Below are 13,390 nucleotides of genomic sequence, written 5' to 3'. Positions count from 1 at the left end.
TTGTTAATTAATCCTCTCTCATTACACAACACCCAGTCTAAGATGGCCTCCCCCCTAGTTGGTTCCTCGACATATTGGTCTAGAAAACCATCCCTTATGCACTCCAGGAAATCCTCCTCCACCGTATTGCTTCCAGTTTGGCTAGCCCAATCTATGTGCATATTAAAGTCACCCATTATAACTGCTGCACCTTTATTGCATGCACTCCTAATTTCCTGTTTGATGCCCTCCCCAACATCACTACAACTGTTTGGAGGTCTGTACACAACTCCCACTAACGTTTTTTGCCCTTTCGTGTTCTGCAGCTCTACCCATATAGATTCCACATCATCCAAGCTAATGTCCTTCCTAACTATTGCATTAATCTCCTCTTTAACCAGCAATGCTACCCCACCTCCTTTTCCTTTTATTCTATCCTTCCTGAATGTTGAATACCCCTGGATGTTGAGTTCCCAGCCCTGATCATCCTGGAGCCACGTGTCCGTAATCCCAATCACATCATATTTGTTAACATGTATTTGCACAGTTAATTCATCCACCTTATTGCTCCTTGCATTAAGACACAAAGCCTTCAGGCTTGCTTTTTTAACACCCTTTGTCCTTTTAGAATTTTGCTGTACAGTGGCCCTTTTTGTTCTTTGCTTTGGGTTTCTCTGCCCTCCACTTTTCCTCATCTCCTTTCTGTCTTTTGCTTTTGCCTCATTTTTGTCTCCCTCTGCCTCCCTGCATAGGTTCCCATCCCCCTGCAATATTAGTTTAACTCCTCCCCAACAGCACTAGCAAACACTCCCCCTAGGACATTGGTTCCGGTCCTGCCCAGGTGCAGACCGTCCGGTTTGTACTGGTCCCACCTCCCCCAGAACCGGTTCCAATGCCACAGGAATTTGAATCCCTCCCTGCTGCACCACTGCTCAAGCCACGTATTCATCTGCGCTATCCTGCGATTCCTACTCTGACTAGCACGTGGCACTGGTAGCAATCCCGAGATTACTACTTTTGAGGTCCTACTTTTTAATTTAGCTCCTAGCTCCTTAAATTCTTTTCGTAGGACCTCATCCCTTTTTTTACCTATGTCGTTGGTACCAATGTGCAGCACGACAACTGGCTGTTCTCCCTCCCTTTTCAGAATGTCCTGCACCCGCTCCGAGACATCCTTGACCCTTAGAGAACTGGTCTCCATATTACAAAAAGGATATAGAAGCACCGGAGAACGTGCAAAATAGATTTACAAGGGTGATAGCAGAACTGAAATGATACACCTATCAGGAAAGACTGAATAGGCTGGGAAGACCGAGAGGTGAGGTGATGGAGGTCTTTAAAATTATGAAAGGGTTCAGTAAGGTAGACAAAGAGAAGCTGTTTCCACGTTTGGGGAGTCCAATATAAGATAGCCACTAATAAATCCAGTAAGGAATTCAGGAGAAACTTCTTTACTTAGAGAGAAGTGATAATGTGGAACGCACTATTACATGGAATTGTTGAGGTGAATAAAATAGATGCATTTAAGGAGAATCTAGATAAATTCATGAGGGTGAAAGGAATAGAAGGATATGTTGATAGGTTAAGATGAAGTAAGGTGGGGGAGGCTCTTGCGGAGCATAAACACCAGCATAGCCCTGTTGGGCTGAATGGCCTGTTTGTGTGCTGCAAAATTCTATGTATTTCTATGTATGTAATTGAAGGAAAGACTAAAAGCAGGAATACACAGCAAGTCAGTCAACATCTGAAAGAAAAATGCATTATAGGCGGAACCCTTCACCAGCACTGGAGCAATGAAATAATAGCCTGGGAATTACTGTGGGCAATGTTATCATACAAACACACTCATAATAAATTCCTCTATCCACTGTTTTAATGGAGACGTTAATCGATTTATTTTAAATGGTTTAGTGCCTGCATTAAAATTGCAGAGAGAGGAGTTGATATAAGTGCATAAATGTTTGTTTAGTAACATTTAATTTCCCAACTAATGTCCGTAGTGACTGTTTATAAGAGTGCGCTAGCAATTATAATCTGTTGCAGTGCAATTTAACATCACTTTAGCACAAATTTGCATTATTTAAAAGACATATAACTACAAAGTTTCTTATTTAATTTTTACACCATGGAATCTGGCATCCTATTGCTCTGGTGTCCATAATGTGCAATTCAAATATCCTGATTTAATTGGCCGTACCTAAAGTGTCATAGTTCAGATAGCATCCTAGTTCTCTCTCCTGCTGATGAATTAAGAGTGGCACAGGTCACAGTGCACGGGGAGTAGTTCACCCACCTACCTTCCCTGTTGAAGAAATACATGACGCACCTGATATCTAAACAGGGAGATGAAAAACATTCATTTTAATGCTCTTAATCCAAAGAGAAACTGGTGAACTTAGTCAGATCAGACAGTGGCACCTTGTGACCGCACAGTACAGTCTATACTGAATTCAGTCACCGACCTGCACTGACAAACCCCCTCGCCCTGCCGAGACCCAAGGATGTGTAGCTGTTCAACTCCTTAGTACACACAAAAGAAGTATCAAAAGCACGGATTTTTATCTTGTTTGAGACAATTTGTTTTTTGTCAGGTGTTAGTGTTCGGGAACGATACCAACTTTTCTCAGCATCAGTCAATCTCATGACAGAAAGCTGGAGTGAAAGTCTCTTTGCTTTTTTGTCAGGTGTTAGTGTTAGGGAACGTTACCAACTTTTCTCAGCGTCAGTCAATCTCGTGACAGAAAGCTGGAGTGAAAGTCTCTTTGCTTTGCCCGTCAACGTGTTTTAACTCCAACTTCTGAAAAGTTGTCCTTCCTACACTGGCACAACATTTCCGCTCCGCACTGCAACCACCATTCTGGCTCTTCTGAGTGAGATGCCAACTTGGTGCTAATTTGTGTTGAATTATGAGCAGTTGGTGTTCAGTTCTCACACACACACTAGGAACTGAACTGAGTGCCCAAATTAAACTCACACAGAACCATTGCAGCTGGCATCTCTAGGAAGCTTGCCTGGGCTAAAGCTTAAGGCCAGATCCCAGAGATGAAACGACACTGTTCTAACCCATTGCAGCATTTAGATCAATAACTCTTAAGAACCTCTATATCGTTTAAAGTCATTTAAACATTCAGCAATTCTGATACATGAAGGTTTTATCATCCTAAATCAAACATTTGTGTATTCAAAATCTAACATAGAGAAATCACATACCCTTCAGTGAATCCTAAGTTCTGTGCTACAAGGTGGCAGAAATCTTTGCAACAGATCATGGCTGGAAATTTGTCTTTAACACTTCTGTACAGTAAACATTAGAAAAATAGAATATAGAATTATGGAGGGTGGGAATGAATAATAAAGCTGTAATTTAATTGGAGGTCAAATTATGTCATAAGTATGAGAGAAAAACTTGAATGTATTCCCATCTTCTGAATCCCAAAGTAAAATTATGGCTGTTAAGCACTCTCTGCATTCTATAATTTTAAAGCATGCTATGCCTGCAATGTAATTAAAAGAATTCTAATGATATTTAAAAGTAGAGCTGAAATTGCATTGATTGCAAACTGAGAAGCTATTTTGAAATAATCATTGTAACCTTTAGTGTCATATAATTCAGAGGCTTAATAAGGGAAAGAGATCCTAGAATATATATAGCACATGTATGGTCAGTACAATAATTATCTTAAGTCACAAGTTATGAAGTCACAAATGTTCTAGCCAGTCTCATCTGGAGATATTTGCCACAGTTCACTGTGGAATATGGATCAATTGATTTCTAATGTTTTTAAAAAATAAAGAGACGATTATTTGTATAGTTTTAGGAGTTAAATTCAATTTGTTGAAACTGCTTTGTGTAGTCATTTTATTATTATGATGCTATTATTTTTATTTCTGGGGGTATTTCTCCACATGAGATTTATAAAGTATGTATGGAATAGCTCACAGCTTGGAGTGGGTTGCAAGGCTATAACAAATTGTAGAGTTGACATGGCATAATCAACCATGAGAACTAAGCTTGAATGGTTTATCAATGCCACCTCAAGCCAGAGATGTGTTATTACTTTGGCATATACTGGTTCTGTGGTATTTGTAAATAGAAATATAGTTTTAACTTATCTTTTGCCTGTGGATTTACCATATTCCATTTATGGTGGGTGTGTCATTTTAGACAGCAAGATGCAGTTATGTCCAGCTTATGTACCATATCATATGATCAGAAGTATCACCGCTTATTTCACTGCCTAATACAGGGGACCAATATGTGATAATATGGGTGTTGGTGAATGGTTCCCTAATGTGTATGTGAGACAAAGTCTGCCCAATAGCCTCCGGCTGCCACTATTCTATCCAACACTAGTTTCTGCTCACTTGTCAGCACTGTCCTTGCTAACTTACATTGGCTTTTGATCCCCCAATGCTACAAATTTAAAATTCGTCACCTCTTTGACCAAGCTTTTGGTCACTGCTCCTAATAACCAAGGTGGGTAGATGGAGTTAACATACAGATCAGCCATGATCTAATTGAATTGCGGAACAGGTTCGAGTCAAGGGACTGAATGGCCTACTCCTGTTCCTATGTTTTGTTCCTAACATCTCCTTTTTCAGATGAGCCATGCATTTTTGTCTAATTAGTCTCTGTGAAGTGCCTTGGGATTTTTTTCTACATTAAAGGCACTATATAAGTGCAAGTTGTTGTTGTTTATACGCACAGTGGATAAAAGAAAGTCAGTGTACCATCCATGAACTGTCAGTAGATGTCTAAGACATTCTGAAAATGATTGAACAGTCCTAAAACCTCCAGGGACAGAAGCTAGACTGATACTAGTCTTTATTCATTGCAATTTGTCCTCTATATTTCTCATTTCCTGAAGGCACTAGCTCATGCTGTGGTATGGTTTCCTGGGCATTGGCTACTCTCCAATCTGTCACACATGTTGTGCCACTCGTCAGGTGTAACCCTAGAGAGTGAACATCAGCAGGTTAGTGGGTAATCTGTGGCTCAGTGGGTAGCACTCTTGCTTCTGGGTCAGAAGGTTGTGAGTTCATAGTCCCACTCCAGAGATTTGAACACAAAAATCTAGGCTGACACTCCCAGTGCAGTGCTGAGGGAGTGCTGCACTGCTGGAGGTGCTGTGTTGTGGATGAGATATTCAACCAAGGCCCTGTCTGCCCTCTCAGGTGGACATAAAAGATCCTTGGAATTATTTTCGAAGAAGAGCAGTGGAGTTATCCTTAGTATCCTGGCTAATCTCAATCAACAAAACAAGAACAGATTATCTGGTCATTATCACATTGCTGTTTGTGGGTCCTTGCTGTGAGCAAATTGGCTGCCGTGTTTCCTACATTACAACAGTAATACACTCCAAAAGTACTTAATTGGCTGTAAAGCACTTTTGGATGTTGTGAAAGGCGCTATATCAATGCAATTCTTTCTTTTCTATTTTTAAGCCATCACTGTGAGGAGTGTCACAGTTGGGCTCCGTGGTACCCTGCCCCAATATCTACATTCACTCTCCAGCAGGACTCATTGAATGGTAGCTGGAGCAAGATTTCGGGTTGACTTTCCTCTCTGAATTTCAGGGGCATGAAGGCTAGCTCTCAGTGTCGGAGGGAAAATCCGTTGACACAGACCAGGGGTGGAATATGCCAGGGGGCATAGATTTAAAGTAATTGGTAGAAGGATTAGAGGGGAGTTGAGGAGAACATTTTTCACCCAGAGGGTGGCGGGGGTCTGGAACTCACTGCCTGAAAGAATAGTAAATGCAGAAACCCTCATCACATTTTAAAAATACTTAAAGTGCCGTAACCTACAGGGCTATGGACCAAGAGCTGGAAAGTGGGGTTAGGCTGGGTAGGTCTTTTTCAGCCCAGACACACGATAAGCCAAATGGCCTCCTTCCATGCCTTAACTTTCTAGGATTTTATGATACTATGTTCAATATAGAACCTTTTTGGTTGGTTTAGCTCAATTGAGTAGCTTATTTACATTCGTCCTTGTAAAAAAAATCTTCTTGTGTTCCATGAAATAAAGTGGAACTTGAGACACATTGTTCTCTTGTTTAAAAAGAAAATGCAAGTTACACAATTAGTACTGAAAGGTACTGATGGATCTCACCCCGAACAGTGAGAACTGGTTTAAATTATGGGGGTGTCTTAAACGGTTTCCAGCACTCAAACTTTAGCAGCAAGCAATTCTCCTTAATGAAGTGTAAACACCTGGTCGTCAGTTTTCACACGGGTTTCTGAAGAGCAATGATACAGGCGGCTGAGCAGCAGATTGCATGGCGTTCCCAGTCAAGTAACAGCCACCAGCGCACTTCATTAAAAACAAAATTAACAAATAAAAAGCAGAACTGGGAACGCAGCACAATAACTGTTACATTCTTGGTATAAATGTCATGGTTACTTTGGCGTGTTGGTCCCAAATTGCAAATAAACATGTTTTAGCAGAACTAGCTCACTCACCTTCTCCTCCCAGACAAGAGAGCATTTATTTCAATCAGAGGGGTACTGAATAGCGAACATATACAATCGGAAAATCTCAAATAAAGTCACCGATAAGTCAGTCGTAATCAACGATAACAAAGGGATGATTTTGGATGGCGTGGTTCAGTGTAATTTTACCGTTATCAACTCTGTTCTGTTTGGTTTGATGTTTTTTAACGTGAGCCTATGAAATGACCAAGTTTAGAACCGGCGCTGTCGAGATTTGCTGGAATGTTGACTAAATATCCAATTTGAAAGGCGGAAGTGTAATTCACATATGGACTGTAAAAAAATATATATTCCGCTTGTATGACAGAAACGCCAACATTAATATTTTGCTTGTGTCCCAACAATGAGAGGTGTTCCAATTAATCCAAGGGCTAGATAAATAAAATGTAACGCTGGATTTGGCCGGAGCTGCTTCGTGTTAAGGCCGCTTCCCCCCTGGTAAAGGAGAGAGTGAGGTTCATGATTAAGGAAAGTACCCCGCTGAAAAATGTGGCCCTCCCCCTTGAAATCCTGCACGGAACTCAGTTCTACAGATATGTTCCAATGAAAGTCAGTTATTGGCCTCCTCGCAATCCACCCAGACCCCGTTTAGCAGCTCAACCCGAATGAAACCCCACCAGAAATGGACAAAAGCGAGCTTTGAAATAGATTGCGGGATTCTGAAGTGATGTGCTCCCTCTCCGCGTTATTTGGTAATTCAGAAATTGATACAATGCGCAGCACTGAAACATACATGGTACTGGAGAGGGGTTTGCTTATTGACTGTCGGTGCATTTTCCGCACCGTGTACCCTGGTTTTAACAACTTCTTATAAATTACAATCTCGGCTCAGATTGGTTTGCCACCGTCACTTTAGCCTCAGTGTATCCAAGGGTCGATTCATAGAATCATAGAAATTTACAGCATGGAAGGAGGCCATTTCGGCCCATCATGTGCCGGCCCACCAAGAGCTATCCAGCCTAATCCCACTTTCCAGCTCTTGGTCCGTAGCCCTGTAGGTTGGTTCTTTAAGTGCGCATCCAATTTTTTTTTTAATGTGGTGAGTGTTTCTGCCTCTACCACCCTTTCAGGCAAAGTTCCAAACCTCTGGGTAAAGAAATATCCCCTCATATTTCCTTTAAATCTCCCCCCATTACTTTAAATCTATGCCCCCTGATTGTTGGCTTCTCTGCCAAGGGAAACAGGTCCTTCCTTTCCACTCTATTTAGGCCCTTCATAATTGTATACACCTCAATCAGGTCTCTCCTCCGCCTTCTCTGCTCCAAAGAAAACAGATCCAGCATCTCCAATCTTTCCTCATAGCCAAAATTCTCCGGTCCAGGCAACATTCTTGTAAATCTCCTCTGCACCTTTTCCAGTGCAAGCACATCTTTCCTGTAATGCGAGGAGACTCAATGCAATGCACAGGCGGAGGAGAGGGGATCTGAGAGGGATTGGGGGGTGGATGATAAATGGATTATAGAGCCTCGCTGGCGAAGGGTCGATCAGACTGTTTGAGCGGGTTGGAAGAGCTGCTCTGTGGAGCGGTACCAGCTGATACTGAATACCTTCAGCCTTCAGCAGTGAGTTATGTCGGTTTGCGGCCCTCCCTTGTAAAACTGCCAGATCTGTGTGTGCCAGCTGCAAAGATTCATTCATGAGCCAGTTCCAGAGAGCTCGTCTCCTTTATTTTATATCTCCTTGGCAGCGGCTAATCCCCATTTCGCCGACAGATTAAATTTAGGTACCTGCTGAGTTGACTTCAATAAATCAGTATTCAATTATATAAATATTTGGAGACGGTTATCCGTGCGGCTGTGGGGACACGGGAGAGTACTATAAATACTGTTCATGTGCAGACTTAAACACAGTATATATGGGCGGGTTTTAATGGCTTCGATAAGCTGTAAAAAGTTTTTAAGAAAGTGTATACAGTATCAATTTACCACATTCCTGCCTTTTAGAAAGGCTTTCTTTTGGGTTTATTTGGAGGTTGGCAAATACCAGCCGTGGCCCTTGGATCCCCATTACTGAGGATACTCAAAGTGAGGGCCATTTGCGAAATGAAAGGTTAGCGTTATTGAAATGCAATGAAACCTTCTCCAGAACAAGTAGGTTTTGTTTATTATTAAAGGATCTAATTCGGTATTAAAGCGATTGAGAAATGCGATTTGAGAAGATGGATGATCTTGCTGGGAGTTTAAACACTCTGTACCAGGGTCTCTGTAACGCCCTTTGATTGTGGGTTGGGATCAGTTCTAAACATCACAGGTTGCCGGGCACTCTTGGACTTCTCTCCCAGTTGAGGAGATGGCACTATTGTTTTTAAGTCGGTGATTCAATGGACCAAGAGTCTGGGCTCAGTTTTATTTTGGGCTCCGATGCCAAGCATGTTCGCACAGATCATTTCAAAGTGCGGCAATTGCGAAAGTTGTACTGCTTTGTAAAGAATTGCACTCGGCGACTTGCGACAGGACCGTGTGACTGTACCAAGTGTTTGAAGGCACGGTTGGTGAGATACTGCAGTTCGATACAACCGTTGAGAGTTAATACTGGACAGAATCTAGGGTCTGGGACTCGCTCAGTCACCTCCACATATCCCTGCGACTGCAAAGTCCAGGGGGCACCAATAAAGTGGGGGACTGAAGTTGCATGATCAGCCATGATCATATTGAATGGCGGTGCAGGCTCGAAGGGCCGAATGGCCTACTCTTGCACCTATTTTCTATGTTTCTATGTTTCTATGACAGCTGCCGAGAGGCAACCAGTTAGATAGCAGCTAGAAAGATATCAGGTTGAAAGGTGCATTTCATGGATATAAAATAGACTGCAAACGGATCGGCAGCTTCTGATGCTTTTTGGACAATGTGAATTTTGAGCCCAGTTGACTTTGATTCCATGCGCTGATGGATGTGAGCGAGTTCCTATATGTCACACCTCACGGTGGGCGCCGCCAGGACTGTGGTATATAGCGGACACTGGGGGTAATATTTCGTTTCATAAGTTTCCATTTTCCTTTAAGGTTACGTTTTCTTTAATTAGCTGTGCCCTTTTAAAAAAGAGGGCAACGCTTATTTCATTTAAGTTGCTGTCAATGGGGCAATGGTGCAACCTCAGAGGTTATTTTAGTAAAGGATGGAACCTCCGTTCCATCTATCAGGAGAGATTGAAGAGGCTGGGGCTGGTTTCTGTGCTAAGACAAGGCTGAGGAGTGACCCGGTGGAGGTCTTTAAGATGATGAAAGGGTTTAATAGGGTAGAGCTAGAGAAGATGTTGCCACTTGTGGGGGAGACCAGAACCAGGGGCCATAAATATAAGATAGTCACCAATAAATTCAATCGCGAATTCAGGAGGAACTTCTTTACCCAGAGACTGGTGAGAATGTGGAACTCGCTCCCACAGGGAGTGGTTGAGGCGAATAATATAGTTGCATTTAAGGAGAAGCTGGATAAACACATGAGGGAGAAAGGATCGGAAGGATATTCTGATGGGGTGCGATGAAGTCGGGTGGGAGGAGGCTCCTGTGGAGCACAAACACCGGCATACACCAGTTGGGTCGAATGGCCTGTTCCTGTGCGATCATTTCTATGTCACTCCATGTACATAAATACCAGGAGCGCGGTTGCATCTGGTCCTACATTGGAATTCATTCGCAGAATCTGAGGGATGGTTCGGGATAGTTGGAGACGGGGCTTAAGGGGTTAAACGCAGAGTATCGAGTTGGGATAGCTGCAAGTGTGGAGCATGGAGTACGAGGGGAATACTTAAAAATATATAATAAATCTCTTCCAGCCCTTAAGGACTGTCCAATGCACCGAGATTCTTGAATTCACAAACAATATATCAGCGCAGAACTTCATAGCTTTTGACCCCATTACTATTCGTAGGGGAAAAATCCGGTGTGAGAATATAGGCACCGAGCATCCAGCGCAGGATATTGTTATTGTGAATGAATTATCAGTGACATTTGGCTATTCCGATTGATAGTGGCTGGATTTCTGTGTGAAGTCTCTGGGGTGGAACAGGGTGAGCTGAACCTGGTCACACACAGTCAGAGGGACCGGCTTCTCAGCTGCTGAAATCATTTGTTCAGTTCTCATCGAGCACAGGGCGCAATGCTGTATCTCAGCCCCTCCAATAACACAAGGCAAGTGGGCAATGGTGGCGGCTCAGTCAGACACCGGGAACCCATTGAACCCCTGGGTCCACGCACTGGGAACTGCGGACTACCCGTCCACCCTTCAATCAATGAGCTCCCTTTATAGACACGGCGCAGTGTGCTGGAGTCCAAAGCACCGGGCAAGTCACAGAAAAACTCCAGCGGTAATATCCTGCGGCTTGGAACCATCAGATAAACCCACGGAATCAAACAAATGTAACCAGCGAGACCACCGCATTCACCCAAGCAGGGTCTCCATGCATACCTCCTCAGAGACTGTTGGCGTAACAGTATTCCTGGTGAATACTAACAGTCTGTGTGATAACTGTACGCTTGCAAATGTTACACCCCTGTTCAAAAAAGTGATAAACCCACCAATTACAGGCCAGTCAGCCTAAACCCAAAGATGTTTTATAATTACATAAAGAGCAAGAGGATAACTAAGGAAAGAGTCAGGCCTATTAGGGACCAGAAGGTGATCTACGTGTGGAGCTGGATGATGTGGGTAAGGTACTTAATGAATACTTTGTAGCTGTCTTCACAAAAGAGGGGGAACGATGCAGACGTTGAAGAAAGGGAAATATTGGATGGGATAAACATAGTAAGAGAGGAAGTATTAAGGGGTTTAGCATATTTGAAAGTAGATAAATCGTCAGGACCAGATGAAATATATCCTAGGCTATTAAGAGAAGCAAGGGAGGAAATTGCAGAGGCTCTGACCATCATTTTCCAATCCTCTCTGGCTACAAAATTGGTGCCAGAGGATTGGAAAACTGCTAACGTTGTACCATTGTTAAAAAAGGCCAGTTAGTTTAACCTCAGTGGTGGACAAATTATTGGAATCAATTCTGAGGGTCAGTATAAACCTTCATTTAGAAAGACACAGATTAATCCAGGACAGTCAGCATAGATTTGTTAAGGGAAGATCATGTCTGATGAACTTGATTGAATTTTTTGAGGAGATAACAAGGAGGATCGATTAGGGCAGTGCATTTGATGTAGTTTACGTGGATTTTAGCAAGGCTTTTGACAAGGTCCCAAATGGCAGGCTGATTAAAAAAGTAAAAGCCCATGGGATCCAAGGGAGAGTAGCAAATCAAATCCAAAATTGGCTCAGCGGCAGGAAGCACAGGGTAATGGTTGATGGGTGTTGTTTGCAACTGGAAGGCTGTTCCAGTGGGGGTCCACAGGGCTCAGTGCTCGGTCCCTTGCTTTTTGTAGTATATGTTAATGATTTAGACTTAAATGTAGGGGCATGATAAAGATGTTTACAGATGATACAAAAATTGGCCGTGTGGTTGACAGTGAGGAGGAACACTTTAGACTGCAGGAAGATATCGATGAACTGGTCAGTTGGGCAGAAAAGTGGAAAATAGAATCCAATCCAGAGAAGTGTAAGGTGATGCATTTGGGGAGGGGCAACAGGGCAAGAGGATACACAATAAATGGGAGGGCACTAAGAGGTGTGGAGGAACAAAGGGACCTTGGAGTGTATGTCCACAGATCCTAAAAGGTAGCAGGACAGATCGATAAGATAGCTAAGATAGCAATGCTTTCCTTTATTAGCTGAGGCACAGAATATAAGAGCAGGGAAGTTATGCTAGAACTATATACAACTCTAGTTAGGCCACAGCTTGAGTACTGCGTACAATTCTGGTCACCACATTACAGGAAAGATGTGATTGCACTAGAGAGGGTACAGAGGAGATTTACGAGGATGTTGCCAGGACCGGAAAATTTTAGCTATGAGGAAAGATTGGATAGATTGGGGTTGTTTTCTTTGGTACAGAGGAGGCTGAGGGGAGATTTAATTGGGGTGTATAAAATTATGAGATAGGAAGGACCTATGTCCCTTAGCTGAGGGGGTCAATAACCAGGGGGCATAGATTTAAAGTAGTTGGTAGAAGGATTAGAAGGGAGACGAGGGGGAAAAAAAACACCCAGAGGATGGTGGGGAGTCTGAAACTCACTGACTGAAAGGGTAGTAGAGGCAGAAACTCTCATAGCATTTAAAAAGTACTTGGATGTGCACTTAAAGAGTCATGACCGACAGAGCTACAGACCTAGCTGGAAGCTGGGATTAGGCTGGGTAGCTCATTTTTAACTGGCATGGACACGATGGACCAAATGGCGGCCTCCTGTGTTGTAATTCTTCTATGATTCTATGATTCTAATGTTGGTGGTGGGGAAACTTTTTGAGACATTAATCCAGGACAAAATTAATTGCCACTTGGAAAAAAACAAATGAAAGCCAGCACGGATTTGTTAAAGGCAAATCGTGTTTAACTAACTTGATCGAGTTCTTTCTTGAAGTAATGGAAATGGTAGATGAGGGTAGTGTGGTTGATGCTGTGTATATGGACTTTCAAAAGGCATTTGATAAAGTACCACATAATAGCAAAATTGGAGTCCATGGAATTAAAGGGGCAGTAGCAGATTCAATAATAACGTTCAAGAGGGAATTGGATAAATACTTGAAAAGGAAAGATTTGCCAGGCTATGGGGAAGAGCGGGGAAATGGGATTAATTGGATAGTTCTGTCAATGAGTTAGCACAGGCACAATGGGCCGAATGGCCTGTTTCTGTGTTATATCATTCTATAATTCTAAAATGGTTGTAATTTAATGATGAATTTAATTGGTAACAGGCAGTTATACTGAGGACAATACCGCCACAAACCAATGAGTCACAGGAACCACTCTGATGTCTTTCATACATCATAATGGTCCCTGTGGCTCATTGGTTTGTGGCGGTATTGTCCTCAGTATAACCACTGCCCAG

At 42.7% G+C, this 13,390-nt stretch overlaps 1 protein-coding gene across 1 annotated transcript in view; it reads left to right on the top strand.

The window, feature by feature from the left end:
- LOC139227539 (retinal dehydrogenase 2) overlaps window positions 1-13,390 on the top strand; it is a 90,818-nt gene that overhangs the window by 22,199 nt on the left and 55,229 nt on the right. The window lies entirely within an intron of this gene.

Source organism: Pristiophorus japonicus, chromosome 17, assembly GCF_044704955.1.
Source record: "Pristiophorus japonicus isolate sPriJap1 chromosome 17, sPriJap1.hap1, whole genome shotgun sequence".
Classification (NCBI taxonomy): Eukaryota; Metazoa; Chordata; class Chondrichthyes; family Pristiophoridae; genus Pristiophorus; species Pristiophorus japonicus.
This window is presented reverse-complemented; position numbering and strand designations above follow the sequence as displayed.